The sequence below is a fragment of the Chiloscyllium plagiosum genome, unplaced genomic scaffold, assembly GCF_037043375.1.
Source record: "Chiloscyllium plagiosum isolate Xiang-an unplaced genomic scaffold, Cpla_swu_hap1 HiC_scaffold_27, whole genome shotgun sequence".
NCBI classification, from domain to species: Eukaryota; Metazoa; Chordata; class Chondrichthyes; order Orectolobiformes; family Hemiscylliidae; genus Chiloscyllium; species Chiloscyllium plagiosum.
In genome coordinates this window covers 17,857,744-17,883,314 of record NW_028270165.1, presented here as the reverse complement: position 1 = coordinate 17,883,314, position 25,571 = coordinate 17,857,744, and the positions used below count along the sequence as shown (strand labels likewise).

Sequence of the window (25,571 nt, the reverse complement as noted above, 5' to 3'; positions counted from 1 at the left end):
AAACATGGGGGAGGTCCGGCAACAGTTTAGAGTGTCTGCTTGTGTTTACTATAAGGTAGAAAAGACTAAAATGCAGCTAACCGTTTAAAAATTACACTACCCCCTACATGAGGTTTATCTTTACCCTCTTATAATTTTCTGTTGCATAAATGTTTCGACGAATGTCAATGCTTTTCACCAGTCATACAGTCAGAGACATAAAGCACAGAAACAGATCCTTCAATCTAACATGTCCATGCCGACCGGATATCCAAAATTAGTCTAGTTCCATTTACCATCACTTGGTCCATATCCATCTAAACCCTTCCTTTTCATATACCCATCCAGATGCCTCCACCACTTCCTCTGGCAGCTCATTCCATACACGCATCACCCTCTGCAAAAAAAGGTTGACTGCAAGGTCCTTTCAAATTTGTCCCCCCTCGCCCTAAACCTATGCCCTCTAGTTCTGCACTCCCCACATCCCAGGGAAAAGACCTTTTCTATTCACCCCATCCACACTCCTCAAGTTTTCATTAGCCTCTTTAAAAACCACACACTCAGCCTGCGATGCTCTAGGGAAAACAGCCCCAGCTTATTCAGCCTCTCCTTGTGGTTCAAACCCTCCTACCCTGGCAACAGCCTTGTGACTCTTCCCTGAATCCTTTCAAGTTTCACAACATCCTGCCTATAGGAGGGAGACCAGAATTGCACACGATATTCCAGAAGAAGCCGACTGAAACTGACTTTTGCAGAGTCTGATCCCTGCTTGGATTCATACTCTCTGCCTCCCGTTGCTGCAAGTGAACAGTGCTTCCCCCTTCTCTTTTCTCCCAGGATAAGGAATGGAAAGGGGGAGACATTGCTTCATTCCCAGAAGAGCCCCCCCTATTGTCTGAATGCGCAAGTTGGACCATGAGCTTCTGAAGATACTGCTGCTCCTCTCTTTCTCTGAATGAAGGTTGAGCTCCACCCCAGACTGCAACTCCCTTTCTCTGTCCAAACATCTGTGAGCACAGCACATTTTTGTTGAAATAAGGCATCTTTCCTGAATGTTACAATTGAAGGGGTGTCTTCCCCCTGATATTCAAAGGGATGGTAAGTCAGAGAAGGACCACGCCTTGTGTTGTGTGGCATGTGTGACAGTTGCAACAGGATGTCCCAACTCCTATGCTCAATTCAAAGTTTGTGAGAAGATTTGTAGCTCGGGTGCTCGTTGTTGTGGTTCTGTTCGCCAAGCTGGGAATTTTTGTTGCAGACGTTTCATTCCCTGTCTAGGTGACATCCTCAGTGTTAGGGATCCTCTTGTGAAGCGCTTCTGTGATGTTTCCTCCAGCATTTATAGTGGTTTGTCTCTGCCACTTCTGGTTGTCAGTACCAACTGTCTGCTGCAGTGGCCGGTATATTGGGTCCAGGTCAATGTGTTTGTTGATAGAATCTGTGGATGAGTGCCATGCCAGAGAACAGCCAGGGAATTCCTAGAGGCATGGCCTCTAGACATTTTTCCAGCCTAGAGGCCATGGTGTGGGGGTGGGGAAATAAAGAAACTGGTGAAATTGACATTGATCCCATGTAGTTAGTGGGTCCCAAGGCAGAAGATGAGGTGTTCTTCCTACAAGTGTCAGATAGCTAGAGCTTGAAGGGGGAGGCAGCAGAGTACTTGCGTGTCCTTGACAGATTGGGAGGGGAAGTTAGAGCGTTCAGCCACAAGGCAGTGGGGTCGTTTAGTTTAGGTGTCCCAGAGCTGTTCCCTGAAATGTTCTGCAAGTTGGTGTCCAGTCTCCCAATATGGCAGAGACCACATCGAGAGCAAGGGACGTATAAATAAATCTTATAAACAAATTGTACAAATCTTAGCCTGTCAGAGTTATTTTCTTCAATTAAGTTAAAGAAAATTTTTATTAAATTGGGTGACTACATGAAACCGTTTGTTGGTCAGACTCAAATGAGACAATGCCATGAATACCAGTGAACTGCTTTTTTTGTTACAACCACAAGTTCTTGATTTATTTTCACAACTTACTGATATTCACATCTGCACATTCAATGTCAAACTCTGACATCAGAAATGACATGACACCATTAATTTTTTCTTACAATAATCCAACAAACAAATTAATAACACAGTGAATACCAAATCTCATTAATATGAAATTAAATTTGACCAAATAAAATGTAAAATCAAGATGAGAGATAACAAATGGGGGAAGGGCAGAAGGCAAGAAATGCAGCATCATAGAAGGTGCTCCTCCAGGGAGTGTATTTTACCAACTACAACTGCTCAATATAAACAAACACTCTGACATGATCCTCCGGTTTTAATGTAAACCATATCCCCATACAGTAGGTACCATTTAAATAAGTTAATAGATACAAGCCTTGAGCAAATCCAGCCTCCAGCCGGACCCCCCGCTTCTTGGAGCTCGGACCTTCCTCCAGCTCCGGGGGGGTTGTTGAGCTCCTGGGCTCCGGCCGCCGCAGAAGAAGCCGCGGGCGCCGGCTCTCTCTCTTCCACCGCCGACATTTTTAATTTGTTTTCTCGTTCACCCGGTAACCGTCACCTCCCCCTTCCCGGGCCCCGGGAATTATACACAAATAAACAATAAACCCCACCGGGGACTGTCTCCTTTTCTTCACAACTTTTGTTTGAAAGGTTCCGACTTTAATTTGAAATGTATTTTAAAGGTATTTTCTGAGGTAAACGATGCCTGTCTGCCCCCCCCCCGTCAGAAACCGCCCGCTGAGTCGATGAGAAAACCGCAGCCTCGCGCCGCCATCTTTGTTTTTCTTCTTCTTTCCGTCTCCTCCTTCAGTGACACGCCTCATCCGCGTCCCCTCCAATCAGAGCGTACCTTACTCCACCTGACCAATGGCAGCCGGCTTTGAGGTCGTTAGGGGACCCACAATCCGGAATGTCACTCTCCGATTCGTCTGCTCCGACCGCAGCCTTTGGGATTGGTGGAGAGGTTCACAGGCCCTTCACTGTCCCCGCCCCTTTACTACAATGGACGCGGAGGAAGGTGTTCTCACTCATTCATTCAACAGGAGATGGGCTCAATTTACTATAATGGGCTCTGGGGGTACAGTGGTCATGTCTCATGTTGAGGGGGAAGGTGTTTCCATTCATTCAACAGAAGAGGACCTATTTACCAGAGAGGCTTTTTTGTGGCGCAGTGGTAGTGTCCCTACCTCTGAACTCTGATGTCCAGGTTCGAATCCCACTGCTCCAGTGATGTGGGTAACATCCTCAATCCAATGTTTTTAGTCATATGTCACACAACACTAAATTATAGTCCAACAGGTTTATTTAAAATCGCAAGCACTTGGAGCGTAGCCCCTTCATCAGGTGAAGTCATCGGAAAGAAATGTGCAGGAAAGAGAATTCAGATAAATGATCAGCCATGGATGGTGATGAAAGACAGAGCATCTCAACAGTCAATTGCCTATTCCCATTCCTATTTCTGATCTTCTTAATACATGACAGGTGTGTGCTTTCCAAACATTAATTTTATTTGCATGGTTAAGAAATGGATATTTAAGGATGGTCAGGTTGATCTTTCTCACTTGGGCATATTGTGACCCAGAACAATTTATATACCACTGTTAATATCAGAAACCCTCTCATGAGATATCAGAGGAGCAATTCATAACCAAAATTTGACACTGAGTCACTCAAGTAGATTAGATGAGATTAGATTAGATTACTTACAGTGTGGAAACAGGCCCTTCGGCCCAACAAGTTCACACCGACCCGCCGAAGCGCAACCCACCCATTTCCCTACATTTACCCCGTTACCGAACACTACGGGCAATTTAGCATGGCCAATTCACCTGACCTGCACATCTTTGGACTGAGAGGGGAAACCGGAGCACCCGGATGAAACCCACACAAACACGGGGAGAACGTGCAAACTCCACACAGTCAGTCGCCTGAGGCGGGAATTGAACCCGGGTCTCTGGCGCTGTGAGGCAGCAGTGCTAAGTAGATACTAGAACAGAGAAAGCACCCTTCAGATATTTTGGAATCTAAACATTATTGATGTGAAATGTTGACAAGAGCAAGTGAACACCCCCAATAAAGGGACTCAACTGACTGACCTCATTATAAGGTGAAAGTGAGGACTGCAGATGCTGGAGATCAGACTCAAGATTAGAGTGGTGCTAGAAAAGCACAGCATCCGAGGAACAGGGAAAAAAAAATCAACATTTCGGGAAAAACCCTACCTGATTAAGGGCTTTTGCCTGAATCGTCGATTTTCCTGCTCCTCGGATGCTGCCTGACCTGCTGTGCTTTTCCAGCACCACTCTAATCTGGACTCTGACCTAATTCTAATCACCACAGTACCCAGTACTACTTTTCACCAAACACTGTGATTACTTTCCTTTTCGGTTTAACGATCCAACTCTCTTTTGAATGCCATAATTGAATCTGACTTCACACTCTCTCTTACAGACCGTTCCAAAGGTTGAAGGTTTTCAATCATTAACTAAATAAGTTCTGAATCTCTCCCATAGCACAATCTATATGGATTCTTGCTTCGAATCATTTGCAGTAACTTCTTTACATGGACAAATTTGCAGCTTAGTGCATTTGTTCAAATTTGATATCATATTGGGGTGGCACAGTGCTTGGCATTGCTACCTCACAGCACTAGGGACCCAGGTTCAATTCCAGGCTCATGTGAGTGTCTGTGTGGAGTTTACATGTTCTCCCTGTCTGCATGGGTTTACTTCCACAGTCCAAAGATGTGCAGGTTAGGTGGATTGACCATGTGAAATTGCTCTGTGATGTGGGTGATAGGTGGATTAGCCATGGTGAATGCAGGAGAATGGGATGGTTCTGGGTGGGATGCTCTTTGATGGGTCAATGCAGGCTCAATGGGACAAATGGCCTCTTTCTGTACTGTAAGGATTTTATGTATCTCTGTCTGATTTCTTGCACATGCTCCTTTATAAAAGGGGCATTTTACTGTCAGGTTCAGTACTGCGATCTCTATATTTTCACGCATACCTCTAAATTAGGTCTGAATGAAATCCCCCCATTTCACTGTATTTTATCCAGCATTTCCCCTTCCAGTCCTTATCCATTACCTTGTGTTATGATCCCCTTCTCTTTATGTATTATTGTAGACAGTCTAAATATAGTTACCATGTCTCCAAAGTATGAGATGAAAATCCTTTTTTCCTGATCCAATACTTTGGTGAGTCCATTACTACAGCTTGTTAAGGTCCCTTGCCAAAGAGGACTCTTAATCCTGCATCCTTCCGGACGATTAGATTAGGATATGTGGTCAGCATGGATGAGTTGGACTAAATGGTTTGTTTCCATCCTGTGCATCTCTATGACTATGGCTATCGGATAAGGGCCAGGAGCAGGCAGGTGGGACTAGTTTAATTGGATATCACAGACTGGTTGGACTGAAGGATCGGTTTCCAGGCTGTATGACTGCACAGACTCGAATGAATGGGAATCAATCCCAAAGAGATGTTAAACGTCTCGAGCATGACCAAAGGCATGTGTGTGGACCTCTTCCAGATAACTGAGGGCAGTGGGGCACTGTGAAGTTCAGTCGATCAGTCAGCCAGCAAGTTCTCTCCAGGAGACTTGTGTCGAGACAGGAAGCGGATTCCTGTCCCATCAACTGGACTGTGGATCAGTTTAGAGCAGGTTTTATATCTCTGACAACATCGGTGGACAGAGTTGAGAGTGTAGTGCTGGAAAAGCACAGCAGGTCTGGCAGCATCCAATGAGCAGGAGAATTGACGTTTAGGGCATAAACCCTTCATCAGCAATGAGGCTTGTGGACCGGGAGGGCTGAGAGATAAATGGAAGGAGGGTAGGGTTCGGGGAAAGTAGATGAGAATGTGATAGGCAGATGAAGGTGATAGGTCAGAGAGGAGGGTGTGGCGGATAGATGGGAAAGGTGATAGACAGGTCAGGAGAGCGGTGCCCAGTGGAGGGTTGGGACTGGGATAAGGGCGGGGGGGAGGATACATGTGAAACTGTTGAATTCCACATTGATCCCATGTGGTTGCAGCATCCCAAGGTGGAATATGAGGTGTTTCTCCTCCAGTATTCAGGCGGTAAGGATTTGGTGATGGACCTGCATGACCTCACGGAATGGGAGAGGAAGGTGAAGTGTTCAGCCACGGGCGGTGGGGTTGGTGGGTGTGGCTGTCCCAGAGAGATTCTCTGAAACGATTCACAAGTCGGCGTCCTGTCTCCCCGACGTAGAGAAGACCATATTGGATGCAATGGATACAGTGGATGACACTGGTGGAGATACAGGTAAATTTCTGTTGGATGTGAAAGGATCCTTTGGGGCCTTGGATGAAGGTCAGAGGTGTGGTGTGGGTGCAGGTTTTACATTTCCTGTGATGGCGGGGAAGGTGCTGGGAGTGAGATGTGGGTTGGTGCGGGGCGCATGGACCTGACAAGGGAGTCGCAGAGGAACTGGCCTCTCTGGAATGCTGGTAGGGGTGGGGAGAAAAAAATATACCTGGTGGTGGGGTCCGTTTGTAGGTGGCGGAGGCTGATGTGATGTATCCAGAGGTTGGTGGGGTGGAAGGCGAGGACGGTGGAGGCTGGGTTCTGTCCTTGTCGCGTTGGGGTGGGGTTCAAGGGCTGTGTTGCGGGATGTGGAGGAGATGTACTGGAGGGTATTGTTGACCACGTGGGAAGGGAAATTGCGAACTTGGAAGGAGGAGGCCCTCTGGGATTTTCTAAGGTGGAATTGGTCATCCTGGGAACAGATGCGGCGGAGGAATTGGGAATAAGGGATTGTGTTTTTACAGGAGGTGGGGTGGGAGGAGGCGTAATCTCGGTAGCTCTGGGAGTCGGTGGGCTTGTAGTAGATTTCCATGGTTAGTCGGTCGCCAGAGATGGTGAGGTCCTGGAAAGGGAGGGAGGTGTCTGAGATGGTCCAGGTAAATTTGAGGTCGGGCTGAAAGGTGTTGATAAAGATGACGAACTGTTCAAACTCCTCGTGAGAGCATGAAGTGGTGCTGATATGGTCATCAATGTACCGGAGGAACAGGTAGGGGGTGGTGCCAGTGTAGCTGAGGAAAATGGACTGTTCCAAGTACCCGACAAAGAGGCAGGCATAGCTGGGTCCCATGCTGGTGCCCATGGTTACCCCTTTAGTTTGGTACATTGGTTTGGCTGCCGTCTGAGGTTTGTGCGGATCATTTCAGTGCGAATTTGCAGTCCTGGGCTCAGTGAGCAGCACTGCAAGCAAAGCTCACAGAATCCCTACAGTGAAACAGGCCCTTCGACCCAACAAGTCCACACCGACCCTCTGAAGAGTAACCCAACCAGACCCATTCCCCTGCCCCATTAGTCTACATTATCCCCAAAACAATACACTGCACCTACACATCCCTCACAGACATTGGGGGAAAATGTGCAAACTCCACAAAGACAGTCATCCCGAGGGTGGAATCAAACCCCAGTCCCTGGCGATGTGAGGCAGTGGCACTAATCACTGAGCCACCCGTGAGCCAACCTGCGGTTGGGGGGAGATGGGAGGGGTGTGTGGTTGCAGTCTAGCAGAAATCAAAGACAGCTCATTGATGCTCCCACTGCATCCACTGCATCCACTGTCAGAGCGGGCAGGAGGTTCAGTCCTGGGGGTGACCCACTGCAGTGTCACCAGTGGAATCTGCTGGTGCCCCCTCTGGTGTCTCTGCAAGTTACTGGATAACGTGAACCTCCGCCTGCACTTGGGCAGGCAAACGGCCTCTCCCCGGCGTGGACCCACTGGTGCCTCAGCAGGTTGGAGACTTGGGTAAAGCCTTTCCCGCACTCGACACAGCTGAATGGCCTCTCTCCGGTGTGGAGCTGCCGATGGGCCAGCAGGTTGGAGAATTTGCTGAAGGCTTTTCCGCACTCAGGGCAGGGGAAGGGTCTCACCCCAGTATGGACCCGCCGGTGGGTCACGAGGATAGAGGGCTGGGTAAAGCTCTTCTCACACTCAGGACAGGAGAATGGCCTCTCCCCGATGTAGATCCGCAGGTGGGCCAGCAGGTTGGAGGAGCGGGTAAAGCTCTTCTCACACTCAGGACAGGAGAATGGCCTCTCCCCGATGTGGATCCACTGGTGGGCCAGCTGGTTGGAGGAGCTTGTAAAGCCCTTCACGCATTCGGGGCATGAGAATGGCCTCTCCTCAGTGTGGCTGCGCCGATGAGTTTCCAGGGCAGACGGGAAACTGAAGCCTTTCCCACAGTGGCCACACTTCCACGGTTTCTCCATGGGGCAGGATTCCTCAGATTTCTCCATGGCTGAAGCTTCAGCCATACACAAACGTGTATATAGCCCCTCCCGGTGGGAATTCCTCTTTCCAGGCCGTATAACTGTTTCAGACTCCACACTCTGTGCGCTGTAACAGTAGGGTCTCTCATCCAGTCCCACTGATGCTGAAAACGTACTGAAACAGGAACCAAAAAGTGTTGCTCCTTCTCACAGAATCACTGTCGAAAATCATTGCGGTCCCAATGGATTGAGCGACTGTCAGACATTGATGTGAAAATGAGGACTGCAGATGCTGGAGAGTCAGTGAAATAGTGTAGTGCTGGAAAGTGTAGTGATCTAGCTCCATTTACCAGCATTTGGCAAATAACCCTCCTATTCATATACCCATCCAGTTGCCTTTTAAATGTCGTAATTGTACCAGCACCCACCACTTCCTCTGGCATCTTTGTACATGCACCACCTTCTGCATGAAAAGCTTGCCCATTGGGTCCATTTTTAACAAATTGCTCTCCATCTAAACCCAAAGCACTATAGCAATCCCAGTCTATGTTTGAAAAGTTAAAATCCCCGACAATAACCATCCTATTACTCTTACACGTAACTGAAATCTCCTTACAAATTTGATTCTCAAATTCCCACTGACCATGAGGGGGTTTAAAACACAATCCCAATAAAGGTGATCATCCCTTCCTTATTTCTCACTTCGAACCAAATAACCTTCTTGGATTTATTCCCAGGCATATCCTCCCTAAATCCAGAAAGAATACTACCCCTTATCAAAACCGCCACTTCCTCTCATCTCTTGCCTCCCTTTCTATCCTTCCTGTTGCATTTGTATCCTGGAACATTACGCTGCCAGTCCCGCCCATCCCTGAGCCACGTTTCTGTAATTGCTATGATATCACACCCCATCCTCCTAATCATGCCCTGAGTTCATCTGCCTTCCTTGTTCGTCCTCTTGCAATGAAGTAAATGCTGTTTAATTTGTCACTCCTACCTTGTTCTCTGCTTTGTTCCTTCCTGTCCTATTTGACTCGTTCCCTTTCCCAACTGTACCAGTCTCAGATTGATCCCTTTTCTCACGACTTCCCTGGGTATGTCCCCACCCACCCCACCTTACTAGTTTAAATCCTCACGAGCAGCTCTTGCAAATTTCCCTGCCAGTATATTAGTCCTCTTCCAATATTCAGGTGCAATCTATCCTTCTTGTACAGGTCACTTCTACCACAGAAAAGAGTCCAATCATCCAAATATGTGAACCTTTCTCCCATACACCAGCTCCTCAGCCATGCATTTATCTGTTCTATCCTGCTTTTCCTACCCTCACTAGCTTGTAGCACTGGCAGTAATCCAGATTTTCCTCGACTCGAGGAACTCTTTTTTAAATTTGTGCCTAACTTTCTATACTCTCCCTTCAGAATCTCATCCTTTTCCCTTCCTATGTGGAGGCTGGTACAATTGCAACATTTAAGAGGCATTTGGATTGGTATATGAATAGGAAGGGTTTGGAGGGATATGGGCCGGGTACTGGCAGGTGGGACTAGATTGGGTTGGCATGGATGGGTTGGACCGAAGGGTCTGTTTCCATGCTGTACATCCATATGACTCTATGACTATGACTATGTCATTGGTTCCAATGTGTACTATGACCTCCAACTCGTCCCTCTCCCCTTTGAGAACATTCTGCACCCTCTCTGAGACATCCTTGATCCTGGCACCAGGGAGGTGACACACCATTCTGATTTTTCGCTGCTAACCGCAGAAACGTCAGTCTGTACCTCTGACTAGAGAGCCCCCTATCACAATCGATCACTTGGAACCCAACGTACCCCTCATTGCATGAGAGCATCTTTCTTAACGCAGGGACACCAGAACTGCATGCAGTATTCCAAAAGCTCCTAACTAATGTCATGTATAGCCACAATATGACTCCCAACTCCTGTACTCAATGCTGTGACCAATAAAGGCAAGTACCACCAAACGCCTTCTTCACTACCGTGTCTACCTGAGACTCCACTTTCAGGGAACTATGAATCTGCACTCCATGGTCTCTTGATGCAGGACCTTACCAGGATTTTACCATTAAGTGTGTAAATCCTGCCCTGATGTGCCTTTCCAAAATGCAACACCTCACATTTATCTAAATGAATCTCCATCTGCCACTCCTTGGCCCATCAGCCCATCCGATCATTTCCTCTATTATTTCCGAAATGCTGAAAATCTCCAACCCACACACTCCCTCCGTTCTCACTTTGCTGAACTTAATCCCCGCTCTACCTCATCCTGAATGGTCTGGTTCATGCTGATTAACAGGCCCACACTCAGGGAGGATCTAATTGAAACATACAGAATACTGAATGGCCTTAGTATTGGGAAGATGTTTCCATTGATAGGAGAGATTAGGCCCCAAGGGCACAGCCTTAGAGTAAAGGAAAGACCTTTGAGAACACAGATAAAGGCGAAACCTTTGCAGCCAGAGAGTGTGAAATCTATGGAATTCATTGCCACAGAGGCTGTGTTGGCCAGGTCACTGAGTATATTCAAGACAGAGATAAATAGATTCTTGAGTATCACGGAGATCATGAGTTGTGGGGAGAAAGCGTGAGAATGGGGTTGAGAAACTTATCAGACATGATTGAATGGTGGAGCAGACCTGATGGGCTGAATGGTCAAATTTGTGCTCCTGTGTCTTGTGGTCTCTTGCTGTCCTGGACACAGTGAGAGAGAATTGGGAATAGGAATAGGCCATTTGATCTTTCGAGCCTGCACCAACTTTGAACAGATCATAACTGGATATGAATGTACCTACATCTTGGTGGATAGGCGGGATGTTTTTCACTGGAGCATAGGAGGCTGAGAGGTGTCCTTATCGAGTTTTATAAAATCATGAGGGGTATAGATGAGGTAAATGATGGGTGTCCTTTCCTTAGAGTGGGGGTTTCAAGATTAGGGAGCAAATTTTGAAGGGGAGTGGAGAAAGATTTTAAAAAGACATGAAAGACATCTTTGTTTTCCCATAGAGAATGGTTTGTGTGTGGAATGTCCAGAGGAAGCGGGGGATGCAGGTACAGTTACAACGTTTAAAAGACATTTGGATAAGGACATGAATGGGAAAGGTTTGGAGGTGTTATGGACTAGGCCAGGTCACTTAAAACATGCTTAAGCAGGCAGCGCAGACCATAACTTTGCTATTTGTTTTGGTAAGTTCACGGTGAAAATTACCCAGAGTAAGTTAGCTAGGTTGACTACCAGGTTTTAAAACAGACAAATGTATTCACAAGAATACAGAATGGAACACAAAGAACAGAATATAGAATACCCACAGAACTCAGTCTGTCTAAACTAGACTTAATTATGCTGTTCCAAATGTACACAACAGTCCCAATAAACAAACCCCTTAAACATACAGTAAAACTGAAACAGAGGCTGACAGGTCGAAATTACAAGAGCAGAAGGAGAGAGAGTTTAACAGCGTTTCTCCACACAGTCCACAGTCATTCAAACAAGACTTCAGCTTTCACGACAGACCACTCGCCTTTCGTTATGCAGGTCACTTTGAAAACATAAAAGCTTGGGCCTAAAGTCTCAACTGTTTACTTATAAACAAGAAAGCCTACCAATACCCTTTTCATCTCTGTACTAAACGAGCCATTTTGGAGCCCGGAGCTGTTTTACCCCCACTCTGAACAAAACCAAGGACACAGTATCTTTTAGAAAAAGCACCAGCTTTGGGAGAGGGGGGTATGGGCCAAACACTGGCAGGTGGGATTAGTTTAGAATGTGAACATGACATTGACGCGTTGGACTGAAGGGTCTATTTCTGTGCTGTATGACTCTAATTATTCTGTAATGGTCGCAAAACCATTTTCTTGCTTTCCCCTCTAACCATCCACTTCTTTGTTGTTCAAACGTCAGACGACCTGAGCCTTGAATATATTCAATGGCCCCCTAATGGCAGGAAGTCATCCCCATTTTTGAACTCTATTCCTGTTGCTAATATACCACTTGCCTTGCTGATTGCTTGCTGCACCTGTCTGACAACTGGCAGTGACTGGTATAGAGGGCGCTGAGGTCCCTTTATACATCCACACATCATTTCTGAAGAAGGGCTCGTGCCCAAACGTCGAGGCTTCTGCTCCTCAGATGTTGCCTGACCTGCTGTGCTTTTCAAGTGCCACACTTGACTCCCAGCTATGCCTGTCTCTTTGTTGGCTACGTAGAACAGTCCATCTTCCATAGTTACACTGGCACCACTCCCCACCTCTTCCTCCGCTACATTGATGACTGCATCGGCGCCACCTCGTGCTCCCATGAGGAGGTTGAGCAGTTCATCAACTTCACCAACACATTCCACCCCGACCTAAAATTCACCTGGACCATCTCTGGCGCCTCCCTCCCCTTCCTGGACCTCTCCACCTCCATTAATGTTGACCGACTTGACACTGAAGGTTTTTACAAACCCACTGACATCCACAGCTACCTGGATTACACCTCTTCCCACCCCACCTCCTGCAAAATTTCCAATTGCCAATTCCTCCACCTCTGCCGTATCTGCTCCCAGGAGGACCAGTTCCACCACAGAACACACCAGATGGCCTCCTTCTTTAGAGACCGCAATTTCCCTTCCCACGTGGTTAAACTTGCCTTCCAATGCACCTCATCCATAATCCCGCAACTCCACCCTCAAACCCCATCCCTCCAACCGTAACAAGGACAGAACCTCCCTGGTCCTTACTTTCCACCCTACCAACCTTTGCATAAACCAAATCAATCGCCGATATTTCCACCACATCCAAACGGACCCCACCAGCAGAGATATATTTCCCTCCCCACTCCTTTCCACTTTCCACAAAGACCGTTCCATCCATGACTACCTGGTCAGATCCATGCTCCCTAACAACCCACCCTCCCATCCTGGCACCTTCCCCAGCCACCACAGGAATTGCAAAACCTGCGCCCACACCTCCTCCCTCACCTCTATCCAAGGTCCCAAAGGAGCCTTCCACATCCATCAAAGTTTCACCTGCACATCCACCAATGTCATTGATTGTATCCGTTGCTCCCGATGCGGTCTGCTCTGTATTGGGGAGACTGGACGCCTCCTCGCAGAGCACTTTAGGGAATACCCCATGGCCCAACTCCCCCTCCCACTCTGCTGAGGACATGCAGGTCCTGGGCCTCCTTCACCGCCGCTCCCTCACTACCCGAATCCTGGAGAAAGAACGCCTCATCTTCCATCTCAGAACACTTCAACCCCAGGGCATCAATGTGGACTTCACAAGTTTCCTCATTTTCCCTCCCCCCAGCTCAGCAACGTCCCCATGACCTGTCCTATCTGCCAATTTCCCTACCCACCTATCCACTCCACCCTCCTCTCTATCACCTCTATCTCCATCCCCATTCACCCATTGTACTCTATGCTACTTTCTCCTCACCCCTACCCCTCTCTCATTTATCCCTTCACTCCGCAGGCTACCTGCCTCTATACCTGATGAAGGGCTTTTGCCCGAAACATCGATTTTCCAGCTCCTTGGATGCTGCCTGACCTGCTGTGTTTTTCCAGCACCACTCTAATCTAGACTGAGGCAGCAGTGCTAACCACAGACACCGTACCTACCTTTTCCAGTCCCCGCCACCAAGTCACTCAGCTTGAGCTCAAGCAAAGCACTGCATTTAATTTCCTCTTCTCACTCACCCAACCTTCCTCCCGTGTAAAACACTTTATTCCTCCCTTCCCCGCCTCCTCTATGGAAAATGCAAAGAGTTGGGAGGATGCCACATAAAATCCCTACAGTGTGGAAACAGGCCATTTGACCCAACAAGTCCAAACTGACCCTCTGAAGAGTAATACACCCAGACTCATTCCCCTACCCCTATTAATCTACATTCTGACTAATCCACCTAACCTACACATGCCTGAACACTATGGGGCAATTTAGCATGGCCAATTCACCCTAACCAGTATATCTTTGGACTGTGGGAGGAAACCCACACAGTCACAGGGGCAGAATGTGCAAACTTAACACATACAGTCGCCTGGAGTTTGGAATTGAACCTGGGTCCCTGGTGATGTGAGACAGCAGTGCTAACCACTGAGCAGTGAAAATTTAGGATCCTATTGCTGCAGATGCTGGAATCCATCCTGAAAACAATATATGCTGAAGATCACATCGGGTTAGGCAGCATCCACTCAGAAAGCAAGCTAATGTTTCGACTCCAGATAACTCTTCACCGTAGAGACTGATAAAGTTGTGGGGGGTATCAATAAGGTGAATGGCAGGGGTCTTTTCCCTCAGCTGAGGGATTTCAAGACGAAGGGAAGCAATGCACTCCTAACTTTTCTACCCAGTTGGCTAGCTCTCCCCAGACCCTGTGAGATTTAATCTTACTCAACACCGTGCAGTACAGTCATTTAAGTTTCCATCCCCCACCTCTTTCAGCATACATGGGTGGCACAGTGGCTCAATTGGTTAGCACTGCAACCTCATAGCACCAGGGTCACGGGTTTGATTCCACCCTCAGGTGAATGTCTATGTGGAGTTTGTACATTGTCCTCATGTCTGGGTGAGTTTCCTCCCATAATCCAAAGATGCGTAGGTTAGGGTGAACTGACCATGCTAAATTGCCCCACAGTGTGCAGGTTAGGTCCATTAGTCAGGGGTAAATGTGGAGAAATTGAGTTAGGGAATGGGTGGGTCACTCTTTGGAGGGTTGGTGTGGACAGAGGATCATAGAAATGTACAGCACGGAAACAGACTTGGTCCAACTCGTCCATGCCAACCAGAAATCCCAACCCAATCTGGTCCCTTTATCCCTCTAAACCCTTCCTATTCATGCATCCATCCAGACGCCTTTTAAATGCAGCAATTGTACCAGCATCCACCATGTCCTCTGGCAGCTCATTTCTTAAAGACATCACCACTGCATGAGAAACATTGCACCTTAGGTCCCTTTAATATCTTTCCCCTCTCACCCTGAACCTATGCTGTCCAGTTCTGGTCTTGCCCCCTCCATGGAAAAGACCTTATCTGTTTATCTCATCCATGCTCTCATGATTTTATAAACCTTTATAAGGTCACCTCTCAGCCTCTGATGCTTCAGGAAACCGGCCCCAGCCTATTCAGCCTCTCGCTATAGCTCAAATCCTCCAAACCCTGGCAATATCCTTGTAAATCTTTTCTGAACCCTTCCACATTTCACAACATCCTTCCAAAAGGAAGGAGACAAGAATTGCATGCAATATTCCAACAATGACCAATATCCTGTACAGCTGCAACATGACCTCCTAACTTCTATACTCAATGCTCTGACCAAAACCGGAAAGCATACCAAACACCTTCTTCACGATCCTGTCTACCTGCGATTCTACTTTCAAGGAACCATGAACCTGCACACCAAGGTCTTTTTGTTCAGCAACACTCCTGAGGACCTTACCGTTAAGTGTATGAGTCCTGGTCTGATATGTTCTTCCAAAATGCAGCACCTCACATTTATGTGAATTAAGCTCCATCTGCCACTCCTCAGCCTATTGGCCCATCTGATCAAGATCCTGTTGTAATCTGAGGTAACCTTCTTCACTATCCACTACACCTCCAATTTTGGTCTCACCTGCAAACTTACTAACCATACCTCCTGTGTTCACATCCAAATAATTTTTATAAATGACAAAAAGTAGTAGACCCAGCATCGATCCTTGTGGCACTCCACTGGTCACAGGCCTCCTGTCAGAAAAGTAACCCTTCACCACCTTCTTCTACCTTCGAGCCAGTTCTGTATCCAGTGGACTAGGTCTCCCAGTATTTCATGAGATCTTACCTTGCTAACCAATCTTCCATGAGGAACCTTGTCGAACAGCTTACTGAAGTCCATAAGATGACATCCACTGCTGTGCCCTCATCAATCCTTTGTTACTTCTTCAAAACACTCAGCTAAGTTCATGAGACATGATATGCCACACACAACACCATGCTGACTATCCCAAATCAGTCCTTGCCTTTCCAAATCCATGTAAATCCTGTTTCTCAGGATTCCCTCCAACAATTTGCGATCACCAATGTCAGGCTCACTGATCTATAGTTCCCTCACTTTTCCTTATCACCTTTCTTAAATAGTGGTACCACATTAGCCAACCATCAGTCTTCTGGTACCTAACCTGTGACTATCAATGATACAAGTATCTTGGCAAGGGGCCCAGCAATCACTTCCCGAGCTTCACACAGAATTCTACAGTACACCTGATCAGGTCCTGGGGATTCATCCATTTTTATGCATTTCAAGACATCCAGCACCACCTCCTCTGTAATATGGTCAATCTTCAGCATGTCACCATCTATTTGCCCACATTCTATGTTTTCCACATCCTTCTCCACAGTAAACACTGATGCAAAATACTTGTTTAGTTTCTCCCCCATCTCTTGCAGCTCCACACAGAGGCTGACTTGGTGATCTTTGAGGGGCCCTATTCTCTCCATAGTTACCCTTTTGTCCTTTATGTTTTGATAAAAGACCCTTTCGATTCTCTGAAACCTATATGCCAAAGCTATTTCATGACCTCTTTTCGCCCTTCTGATTTCCCTCTTAAGTATACTCCTACTATCTTTATACTCGAAGGATTAATTTGATTTCTCCTGTCTATACTTGTCATATGCTTCCTTTTTCTCGTTAATCAAAACCTTAACTTCTGTAGTCATCCAGCATTCCCTACACCTGCCAGCCTTTTCTTTCACCTTGACAGGAATATACTGGCTCTGGACTCTCATGATCAAACTTTTGAAGGCTTCCTATTTTTCAACTGTCCTTTTACCTGTAAACATCTGTCTCCAATCAGCTTTTGAATGTTGTAGGCCTAATACCATCAAAATTAGCCTTCCTCCAATGTAGAACTTCAACTTTTAGATCTGGTCTATCCTTGTCCCTCACTGTTTTAAATCTAATAGAATTATGGTCACTGGCCCCACACTGCTTCCCCACTGGCACCTCAGACACCTGCCCAGCCTTATTTTCCAAAAGTAAGTCATGTTTTGCACCTTCACTAGTAGCACTATCCACATATTGAATCAGAAAAATTTCTTGTACACACTTAACAAATTCCTCTCCTTCTAAATGCTGAACACTATGGCGGTCCCAATCTATGTTTGGAAAGTTAAAATCCCCTACTGTAACCATCCTATTATTCTCACAGATAACTGAAATCTCCTGACAAATTTGTTTCTCAATTTCCCACTGACTATTAGGGGGTCTACATTACAATCCCAGTAAGGTGATCATCCCTTTCTTATTTCTCTATTCCACCAAAATAACATCCCTCAATGTAGTGGAAGCTGGTATAATATGAATAGGAAGGGTTTGGAAGGATATGGGCCAAGTGCTGGCAAATGGGACTAGATTATTTTAGGATAGCTGGTTGACATGGATGAGTTGGACTGAAGGGTCTGTTTCCATGCTATACAGCTCTAAGACTCTCAGTATCCTCCACTCCTCACTCCTGTGTCTGTTGATCTGGCAAGCCTCCATAATAAAACTTATACTTGGTTTAAATATGGCCATCCTCCCTAACTCTGTGAGCTCGATCTGCCTTACAACCCCTTGGGCATTTCTGATTTCCTTCACTCCTCAATCTATGGATTCAAACCCCCCACCCTCCCATCCTACCCACCACCACCATCACCACCACTCCTCTACTGAAGGTTCTCCAAATTTACTTCCCTCCTTTGTTAAAACAATCCTGCATTTTGATCAAGTCTTTGGTCACACACTTCTGAACATCTTGGGGTTTACCATTGACTAGAAACTGAGCTGATACACTGCAGCAACAAGAGCAGATCAGAGTCTATGAATCATGTAGCTCACCTCAATCCCTAAAGCCTGTCCTCCAACTACAAGGTACATGCCAGGAATATGATGGAATAATCCCCACTTGCCTGGTTAGGAGCATCTCCAATAACACTGAAGAAACTTGACACCATCCAGGTCAAAACAGCCGGCTTGACTGGCACCACATTCACAGGCATCCACTCCCTCCACAACTGTTGCTCAGTAACAACAGTGTGTCCTATATATAAGGTGCACTGCAGAAATTCACTAAGTGTTGTTAGACAGTACTTTCCAGCCCACAAGTACTTCCAGCTAGAAAGACAAGGGCAACAAATACATGGGAATACCATCACCTGCAAGTTTCCCTCCAAGCCACTCATCACCCTGACTTGGAAATTTATCGCAGTTCCTTCACTGGCACTGGGTCAAAATCCTGGAATTTCCTTCCTAAGGGCACTGATTAAATTCCCCACAGTATGGAAACAGGCCATTTGGTCCTACAAGTCCACACTGACCCTCCAAAGAGCAACCCACCCAGACCCATTCCCCTACATTTACCCCTGAATACTACTCCTAACACTATGGCCAATTCACCTGACCTGCACATTTTTGTATTGTGCGAGGAAACCAGATCACAAAATTGTTTCTCAATTTAAAAGAATACTATAAAATGGCCTGTGAACCTGTACTGCTGATTTGCAGAATTACGCTGAAATTCAAAGATAAGAGGACAATAAAGTTTTCATAAAATGAATACTGACACATTAATTGACCATTTGAACTAACCTTGAACTGATACATGGCATGACAATTTACGTAAATAAGATAACTTTTCCAAAGAATACCATTGGATACCAGTGGGTGGCATGGTGGCTCAGTGGTTAGCACTGCTGCCCCAGGGTCGATTCCAGCCTTGGGCGACTGTCTGTGTGGAGTTTGCACATTCTCCCCGTGTCTGCGTGGGTTTCCTCCGGGTGCTCCGGTTTCCTCCCACAGTTCAAAGATGTGCAGGTCAGATGAATTGGCCATGCTAAATTGCCCTCAGTTTCAGGTGCATTAGTCAGAGAGAAATGGGTCTGGATGGGTTACTCTTCGGAGGGTTGGTGTGGACTTGTTGGGCCGATGGGCCTGTTTCCAAACTGTAGAGAATCTAATTAGCCTGTCTTCAATCATGTCACCATATTACAGTTGCTTGGACTTTTCTTGTAATTAAGAACCCTTTCCCAGGAAATATCATTGGATTAACTTGCTGTAAATCATGTCACCTTGTAATTAAGGCTGTACTATTTCTTAAAAAAATGTATAAATAATGTGTAATTTTCAAATGTAATTGCGCAACTTCACCACTGAACACAGAATCTTCAATTTCTGTGTTGCTGAATAGTATCGGCTATCGGGAATAGCACTGTCTCGGTCGTCGCCACAGCCACTTCCGCCCCCTGGGTTGCCGCCGCCGCAGCCACTTCCGCCCCCAGTGACATCACTAACCTGCACGACCACAACGCCGCATGTGTCTCCGCCCCCACGCCGATCTCCGTCACCACGTCTAACCCCGCCCCCACGCCGATCTCCGCCACCACTCCCAGCTCCAGCCCCACACCAGGTCCCAGGTCCTAGCTCCCAGCCCTGCCGTGTTTTCACTATCCCTCCAGAACTACCCCTCTCTGAGGATGAAAGATCAGTCCTCAGCAGAGGCCTCGCCTTCATTCCCCTACGCTCTCGGATTAACGAGTTCAACGTGCGGCGTGACATCAAACAATTCTTCCGCCACCTTCGACTCCGCGCCTACGTCTTCAACCAAGATTCTCGCCCACCCTCTGAAGACCCCTTCACCTGCCTCCAACACACCCCATCCACCTGGACACCCCGTGCTAGCCTCTTACCCGCCCTCAATCTCTTCATAGCCAACTGCCGCCGCGACATTAACCGCCTCAACGTCTCCACCTCTCTCACCCACTCCAACCTCTCACCCTCGGAACGTGCAGCCCTCCACTCCCTCCGTTCCAACCCCAACCTCACTATCAAACCAGCAGACAAGGGAGGCGCGGTGGCACAGTGGTTAGCACTGCTGCCTCACAGCTCCAGAGACCTGGGTTCAATTCCCGCCTCAGGCGACTGACTGTGTGGAGTTTGCCCGTTCTCCCCGTGTCTGCGTGTGTTTCCTCCGGGTGCTCTGGTTTCCTCACACAGTCCAAATATGTGCAGGTCAGGTGAATTGGCCATGCTAAATTGCCCGTAGTGTTAGGTAAAGGGTAAATGTAGGGGGTATGGGTGGGTTGCGCTTCGGCGGGGCGGTGTGGACTTGTTGGGCCGAAGGGCCTGTTTCCACACTGTAAGTAATTTAATCTAATCTAATCTAATTTAGTTTGGCGCACCGGCCTTTATACCGCTGAGGCTAAACGCCACCTCGCGGACACCTCCTCCTACTGCCCCCTTGACCATGACCCCACCTCCCACCACCAAACCATCATCTCCCAGACCATCCAGAACCTCATCACCTCAGGGGATCTCTCATCCACCGCCTTCAACCTCATAGTCCCACTACCCTGCACCGCCCATTTCTACCTCCTGCCCAAAATCCACAAACCTGACTGCCCCGGACGACCCATCGTCTCAGCCTGCTCCTGCCCCACCGAACTCACCTCTGCATACCTCGACACGGTCCTGTCCCCCTTAGTCCAAGAACTCCCCACCTACATTCGGGACACCACCCACGCCCTCCACCTCCTCCATGATTTTCGCTTCCCAGTGCCCAACACCTTATCTTCACCATGGACATCAAATCCCTGTACACCTCCATCGCCCATCACGAAGGGCTTAAAGCCCTCCACTTCTTCCTTTCCCGCCGTACCAACCAGTACCCTTCTACTGACACCCTCCTTCGACTGACTGAACTGGTCCTCACTCTGAACAACTTCTCTTTCCAATCCTCCCACTTCCTCCAAACCAAAGGAGTAGTCATGGGCACCCGCATGGGCCCCAGCTATGCCTGCCTCTTCGTAGGATATGTGGAACAGTCCATCTTCCGCAGCTACACTGGAACCACTCCCCCACCTTTTCCTCCGCTACATCGATGACTGTATCCGTGCTGCCTTGTGCTCCCACGAGGAGGTTGAACAGTTCATCCACTTTACCAACACCTTCCACCCCGACCTCAAATTCACCTGGACTGTCTCAGACTCCTCCCTCCCCTTCCTAGACCTTTCCATTTCTATCTTGGGTGATCGAATCGACACGGACATCTACTATAAACCGACCGACTCCCACAGCTACCTAGACTACACTTCCTCCCACCCTGCCCCCTGTAAAAACGCACCCCATATTCCCAATTCCTTCGTCTCTGCCGCATCTGCTCCCAGGAGGACCAGTTCCAAAACCATACAACCCAGATGGCCTCCTTCTTCAAGGACCGCAATTTCCCGCCAGACATAGTCGACGATGCCCTCCACTGCATTTCTTCCACTTCCCACTCCTCCGCCCTTGAGCCCCGCCCCTCCAACCGCCACCAGGACAGAACCCCACTGGTCCTCACCTACCACTCCACCAACCTCCATGTACAATGTATCATCCGCCGTCATTTCCGCCACCTCCAAACGGACCCCACCACCAGTGATATATTTCCCTCCCCTCCCCTATCAGCGTTCCGAAAAGACCACTCCCTCCGTGACTCCCTCGTCAGGTCCACACCCCCCACCAACCCAACCTCCACTCCCGGCACCTTCCCCTGCAACTGCAAGAAATGCAAAACTTGCGCCCACACCTCCCCCCTTACTTCCCTCCAAGGCCCGAAGGGTCACTTCCATATCCGCCACAAATTCACCTGTACCTCCACACACATCATCTATTGCATCCACTGCACCTGATGTGGCCTCCTCTATACTGGGGAGACAGGCCGCCTACTTGCGGAACGTTTCAGAGAACTCCTCTGGGACATCCGGACCAACCAACCCAACCACCCCGTAGCCCAACACTTTAACTCCCCCTCCCACTCCACCAAGGACATGCAGGTCCTTGGACTCCTCCATCGCCAGACCATGGCAACATGACGGTTGGAAGAAGAGCGCCTCATGTTCTGCCTGGGAACCCTCCAACCACATGGGATGAACTCAGATTTCTCCAGTTTCCTCATTTCCCCTCCCCCCATCTTGTCTTAGTCAAATCCCTCGAACTCAGCACCGCCTTCCTAACCTGCAATCATCTTCCTGACCTCTCTGCCCCCACCCCACTCCGGCCTATCACACTCACCTTGACCTCCCTCCACCTATCGCATTTCCAAAACCTCTCCCCAAGTCCCTCCTCCCTACCTTTTATCTCAGCCTGCTGAACACACTTTCCTCATTCCTGAAGAAGAGCTTATGCCCGAAACATCGATTCTCCTGTTCCTTGGATGCTGCCTGACCTGCTGCGCTTTTCCAGCAACACATTTTCAGCTGTAAAACATAAGGGCCAACAACCCCAATCATATTAATATTAAAATAGTGATTGAAAATAATATATCAGATCTAAAAGTTGTAGTTCTAAATTGGAGGAAGATTCAGGTATTAGGCAAGATCTTTCAAAAGCTGATTGGTGGCAGATGTTCGCAGGTTGCTGGAAAATGGGAAGCCTTCAGATATGAGTTAACAAGAGTCCAGACATAGTATATTCCAGTTAGGGTGAAAGGAAAGGCTAGTAGGTGTAGGGAATGCTGGATGACTAGAGAAAATGAGATTTTGGTAAAGAAAAACAAGGAAGCATATGTCAGGTCTAGACAGAGAGATCGAGTGAATCCTAAGAGTATAAAGGCAGTACGAGCATACTTAAGAGAGAAATCATGAGGGCAAAAAGGGGGCATGAGATAGCTTTTGGCAAATAGAGTTAAGGAGAATCCAAACTGTTTTTAAAAATACATTAAGGACAAAAGGTAAAAAGGGAGAGAATAGGGCCCCTCAAAGATCAGCAAGGCGGCTTATGTGTGGAGCTGCAGTAGGTGGGGAGGGGATACTGAACGGATATTGTGCATCAGTGTTTACCGTGGAGAAGGGCATGGAAGATATAGAAGGTGGGGAAATAGATGGTGACATGTTGGAAAATGTCCACATTACAGAGGAGGAGGTCTTGAAATGCATAAAAGTGGATACATCCCAGGACCTGATCAGATGTACCCTAGAACTCTGTGGGAAGCTAGGGAAACCATTGCTGGACCTCCTTCTGAGATATTTGTATCATCGATAGTCACAGGTGAGGTGCCAGAGGACTGGAGGGTGGCTAACGTGGTGCCACTATTTAAGAAAGTGGTAAGGAAAAGCCAGGGAATGCATGACCAGTAAGCCTAACATCCGTGGGAGACAAGTTGTTGGAGAGAATCCTGGGAGATAGGATTTACATGCATTTGGAAAAGCAAGAATTGATTAGCGATAGTCAGCATGGCTTTGTCCGTGGGAAATCATGTCTCACAAACTTGATTGAGTTGATTGAAGAAGGAGTTTGATTCAGATAAATGCGAGGTGCTGCATTTTGGGAAAGCAAATCTTAGCAGAACTTATACACTTAATGGTTCGGTCATAGAGAGTGTTGCTGAACAAAGAGACCTTAGAGTGCAGGTTCCGAGCTCCTTGAAAGTGAAGTCAAAGGTATGTAGGATAGTGAAGAAGGCGTTTGGTATGCTTTCCTTTATTGGTCAGAGTATTGAGTACAGGAGTTGGGAGGTCATTCTGCGGCTGTACAGGACATTGGTTAGGCCACTGTTGGAATATTGCGTGCAATTCTGGTCTCCTTCCTATCGGAAAGATGGTGTGAAACATGAAAGGATTCAGAAAAGATTGACAAGGATCTTGCCGGAGTTGGAGGATTTGAGCTACAGGGAGAGGCTGAACAGGCTGGGGTTGTTTTCCCTGGAGCGTCGGAGGCTGAGGAGTGACCTTATAAAGGTTTACATAATTATGAGGGGCATGGATAGGATAAATAGACAAAGTCTTTTCCCTGGGGTGGTAGAATCCAAGACTAGAGGGCATAGGTTTAGGGTGAGAGAGGAAAGATATAAAAGGGATCTAAGGGGCAACTTTTTCACGCAGAGGGTGGTACGTGTATGGAATGAGCTGCCAGAGGAAATGGTGGAGGCTGGTACAATGGGCAAATGAATAGGAAGGATTTGAAGGAATATGGGCTGGGTGCTGGCAGGTGGGGCTAGATTGGGTTGGGATATCAGGTCGGCATGGACGGGTTGGACCGAAGGGTCTGTTTCCCTGCTCTACATCTCTATGACTAAGTAAGAAAGTGGATTGATGAAGGCAGAGCGGTGGACGTGATCTATATTAACTTCAGGAAGGCATTCAACAAGGTTCCTCATGGGAGACGTGTGAGCAAGGTATGATCTCATGGAATACAGGGAGAACTAGCCATGTGGATACATTATTGGCTCGAAGGCAGAAGACAGAGGGTGGTGATGGAGGGTTGCTTTTCAAACTGGAGGCCTGTGACCAGTTGTGTGTAATAAGGATCGGTGCTGGGTCCACTACCTTTTGTCATTTATACAAATGATTTGGATCTAAACATTGGAGGTATAGTTACCAAGTTTGTAGAAGACACCAAAATTGGAGGTGTAGTGGATGCAAAGAATATTACCTCAGATTACAACGGGATTTTGATCAGATGGGCCAATGAACTGAGTGGCAGATTGAGGTTAATTTAGATAAATGTGGGGTGCTGCATTTTGGAAAAGCAAATTAGAACAGGTCTTTTACACTTAATGGTAAGGTCCTCGGGAGTGTTGCTGAACAAAGAGACCTTGGAGTGCAGGTTGATAGCTCCTTAAAAGTAGAATCGCATACAGATAGGATGGTGAAGTAGGCGTTTGTTATGCTTTGCTTTATTGTTCAGAATATAAAGTAAAGTCATTGAGAGCTCATGTTGCCACTGTACAGAACATTGGTCTGGCCACTTTTGGAATATTGCATGTAATTTTGGTCTGCTTCCTATCGGAAAGATGTTGTGAAACTGGAAAGGGTTCAGAAAAGACTTACAACGATGTTGCCAGGGTTGGAGGATTTGGCCTAAATGGCCTACTCCTCCTGTTGTTATGAATCTGTAACCCTGAATTTCCCATGGTAGAAGCGTTCCCATGGCACAGAGGAGGTTTTCTAACATAAAATTAAAGCCATTGCTTTGCTTGAACTCAAACTGCTTGACTTGGAGGAGAGTGGGAGTTTGCAAAGTGTCCTCCCCTCCACACGTGCCTCAACTGCAGGGCAGCTGTCCGGCACACCCTCCATTGTTGACGTCATCCCTGTTAGTTTCAGAGTGAAATTCTCTCCCTCTGGGCAACATCTGGTAGCAAAGCAATGTCTCCCGCTTTCCATTCCCCATCCTCCAGGAGTGAGACAGGGAGTGGGAGGGGGAGATGGGGGTGGATGAAACACTTGTAGCAACTGGAGTGAATCCAGGGAGGGAGCAGAGTGTCCAAATGTGCTCAGCTACTTTATTTTTCTCTTAAGGGTACTTTCCTTGTGTATTCCCTCAGTTTGGCACGTTTACAGTTTGCTCCCGAGAA

At 47.5% G+C, this 25,571-nt stretch overlaps 1 protein-coding gene across 1 annotated transcript in view; it reads left to right on the top strand.

Annotated features, from left to right (window-relative positions):
* The window catches only part of LOC148143292 (uncharacterized), a 91,020-nt gene that overhangs the window by 17,820 nt on the left and 47,629 nt on the right, over positions 1-25,571 (top strand). The window lies entirely within an intron of this gene.